The following is a 4252-nucleotide window of genomic DNA, read 5'->3' as shown; positions in this document are numbered from 1 at the left end:
ATGATCCGAATGGACTTGGGGGTGCGAGGGATTTCAGTAGGGCATAGACAGCATAAAATAGGCTTATTCGCTGATGACGTAATTTTGACCCTCACAGACCCATTGACATCTCTTAGAAGAGTATCGGAAATTCTGGAATGGTTCAGTAGGGTCTCGTATTATAAAATTAATGTGTCCAAGTCTCAGATATTGGGCTTATCAATCTCCACAAGATTGCGCCAGGACATTCAGAAAGAATTCTCGTATGGTTGGGAAGACGGGTCGATCCCTTATGTAGGTATTAAATTATGTTCCAATACCTCTAAACTGGCACATATTAATCTTCTTCCTTTATATGATAAATTGCAGGGTGAACTACAGCGTTGTCAGACACAGAACCGTCTTGGATGGGGCGCATGGTCCTATATAAAATGTTAATTCTGCCCAAGATACTATATATTTTTAGAACAGTTATGGTCCCTATGCCTAGGCCCCTTCTTCGTAAGTTACAAAATCAGTTGATGGGATTTATTTGGAACAAGAGGAAACCGCGGGTGGCTCGGCAACGTCTCTATGTCCATAGACGGAGGGGGGGCATGGGGGTCCCGAACCTTGAAGCGTATCATGCAGCTATAGTGGTACGTCAATTGAGACACTGGTGTCTTCCATTCACAGGCTCTAGTTGGCCTACGATTGAACGCCATCTGATTGGAGATATCCCTCTCTTCTCGCTACTGTTAGCTCAGGCGAAGTTCCCTAAAAGCTTGATTCCGCTATTTCCTACGGTGACAGTTTCTATCCAGGCATGGAAAGCAGCCCTAAAAGCAATACCTCCCGCCGCTCCTACCCGCACGATCCCTCTACCGGTGGATACCCTGGAACTTCTGGTTCCTAACCTAAAACTGGAAAACTGGGACGCCCGGGGGATTGCGACACTACCCGATTTGTTTAGTAATGATACTATAAAACCTTTCTCAGAGCTATGTGTGGAATTTGGAATCTCACAGACAGATCTTTTTAAATACAGACAGGCTAGACATCTCCTTCCATCTAGATCGCAGGCGCAGGTACAGATCCCATCTGGGCTATATGACTTGATCTTCAAGACCGTCACGGGGGAATCTAAGTTAACTCGAGCTTTATATGATATAATTCTGGGAGACGTGGCAGCCTCCAAAACCCCACAAATGGCAAAGTGGGAAGAGGATTTGGGGTCCACATATGGCATTGAGGCATGGGAAAAAGCGATTAAGTGGACGTTGAGGTCCACTATGAACTCGAATCTCCTGGAAGTTTACCAAAAAATACTTTTAAGATGGTACTATACTCCATTCAAATTGTCCAGAATATACACGACCTCTAGCCCCTTGTGTTGGAGAGGATGCGAGAAGGTGGGGTCATTATTTCATATTTTTTGGGAATGCCCAGTTATTGCTCCACTGTGGAAAGCGGTGTTTGATTTAATGTCCACATTAGTGGGTACCCAGATGGAACTCAGTGCAGCCTTAGCCCTTCTCTCCTTGGACATGGATTCTGTTGTGCCGCCCCAAAGAGTTATCGTGTCCCACATATGTCTCTCGGTAAAACTTTTATTGGCTAAACGTTGGAAAACTAATGTAGCTCCCTCTATGCAGGAAGTGATTGATAGTGTTTCATCTCATTGTGGGTATGAGAGGCTCTTTGCACTTCGTCTTAACAAAATGGAGCGCTTCAAATCCCAATGGCGATCGTGGATAGACAGGTTCCCTTGCTGAGCAATATAGTTCACAGGAGATGGTGATTCATGGGAGAGGTATTGTTAAAGGTACTACAACGTTGTACTAATCAATGTATACTTGGTGTGTATCCTGGTTTCCCCCACCCTTCCCGTTTTATTTTTTCCTTCTGTCTTCCCTTCCCCCCTCCACAGGTCACTTCTCAACTGTTGATCTGCATTACATAGGTACTTCCTTGCAAGGAAATTCTGTACCACTTGTATTATTTGTAACCTGTGGTTTCTTTGATAAACTAATAAAAAAAAACAATGTTTTAAATAAAAAAGTCAAAGTAAAGACGGCTAAATCTGTATGTTTATTTATTCTTTGCCTTACACTTTGGATCATTCTCCCAATGTACTGCACATTGCATGCACGTTCCAAAAGATAAATCACATATTCCGTACTACAGTTCAGAAAAAACTTAATCTGGAATATTTGGACTGTCCTATTATTTTTAAAAGACGTCCTATTGTTACGAATGGGTGAGCAAAACTTACATCTGCTCACACCACACCTATAGCTTACTAGTACACATGGTAAAAAGTTCTACAAATTATTCTGGGGCTTACTATATTTTATTTTATTTTATTTACTAGGTGCCAGGATATTTTATCAATGTCCTGGCCCTACGGTAAAAAAAATATTTGGATGTTCTGGAATAATGTCTTTCAGATATTGATCATTCTTTAAAAGGAACCAATTTCTGTTTAGAACTTCTCTTATTTTAATCCCGTTCCAATTAAAAGCGGTAATAAAATTACAGTCAAATTTCCCTTCATCAAAAAGTGTTTTTTCCTGATTGTAGACATTCTGTTTGTTTTAGTTTTATAGCTTTCTTATATGAACTCTTTATTGTTGTCTTAGGATACCCCTTTGCAACAAAACGGTTTTCCAGAACCTTGCATTGTGTCTGAAAATAAGAATCAAAGGTACAATTCCTACGTAACCATTTGAACTGATAAAAGGGACGTTTGTCATCCAATTGTTGTTGTGGCAGCTTTTGACATTTAAAAACGATTGCTATCCACCTGCTTAAATAAACGTTTTGGTGGCTATTTTGTTCTCTTTAATAAATATTAATAGATCTAAAAATTCCAAACTGGTTTCAGAAACGGTAGATGTAAAATCAGGTTTAAAGAGGCTCTGTCACCAGATTATAAGTGACCTCTCTCCTACATATTGTGATCGGCTCTGTAATTAGATAACAGCAGTGGTTTTTATTTTGAAAAACGATCATTTTTGACCAAGTTATAAACAATTTTAGATTTATGCTAATTCGTTTCTTGATAGACAACTGGGCGTGTTTTAACTTTTTACCAACTGGGCGTTGTACAGAGGAGTGTATGACGCTGACCAATCAATGACCAATCAGTGTCATACATTTCTCATTGTTCCAGCCCAGGTTCTTTCACTGCACAATCACACTGTAACAATGGGCTGGAACAATGAGAAGTGTATGACGCTGATTGGTCACTGATTGGTCAGCGTCATACACTTCTCTTCACAACGCCCAGTTGGTAAAAAATAAAAACACGCCCAGTTGTCTATTAAGAAACTAATTAGCATAAATCTAAACTAGCTCATAACTTTCTGAAAAATTATCATTCAAAATAAAAACCACTGTTATCTACATTACAGCGCCGATCAGATTATGTAAGAGATAGGGCACTTATAATCTGGTGACAGAGCCTCTTTAAGACCCCAATTTATGCAACAGTGGCTCATATACTGCATACTGAACTTTTCAAAAGACGCATGAACAACGTAAAACCAAATTGCAATTTGGCATCATACATTAAAAAAAAACAATGTGATGGCATACTTTTCTGAATTTTTGGCTAATAGCCTATTTATTATTGTGACACATAAACATGTCAGTTAGGGTATGTGCACACACACTAATTACGTCCGTAATTGACGGACGTATTTCGGCCGCAAGTACCGGACCGAACACAGTTCAGGGAGCCGGGCTCCTAGCATCGTACATAAGTTTGATGCTAGGAGCCCAGCTCCCTGCACTGTGTTCGGTCTGGTACTTGCGGCCTAAATACGTCCGTCAATTACGGACGTAATTAGTGTGTGTGCACATACCCTAACTTGTGCCATTTATTAAAGATTATCTTTGTTTTCTTTCTTACTATTTTCACCCAATGATAAATGGAAATGATGAGCATAGTTCAGGTTCTAATGCTTTGTCTTCTTAACAAACCATTTAGGAACAAGGCATTTCCATTATTGTAAAGTAAATTAATATAGTTATTTCATCCCCTAAAACGCGACGCAATCAATAAATATGTAACATCCTTTACAGGTACTCCCTAAAACGTGATGTGCATTTAATGTTTTCATAGTTGTAGATTGCAATGGAAGATAGAGGACGGTGTTCTTCTGAGTTCCTTTGACTTCTTTGAGTTACATACTTATTTTTGGATTGAAAATTTAGAGAACAAAAGACAAAGAACATCCTTTAATATGCAAAGTCCCTTCCAGAATTTCAGAGATTCTTTGGAGCTTGC

Source organism: Rhinoderma darwinii, chromosome 1, assembly GCF_050947455.1.
Source record: "Rhinoderma darwinii isolate aRhiDar2 chromosome 1, aRhiDar2.hap1, whole genome shotgun sequence".
NCBI classification, from domain to species: Eukaryota; Metazoa; Chordata; class Amphibia; order Anura; family Rhinodermatidae; genus Rhinoderma; species Rhinoderma darwinii.
The sequence above is the reverse complement of the archived record's forward strand: the minus strand, read 5'-3'. Positions refer to the sequence as shown.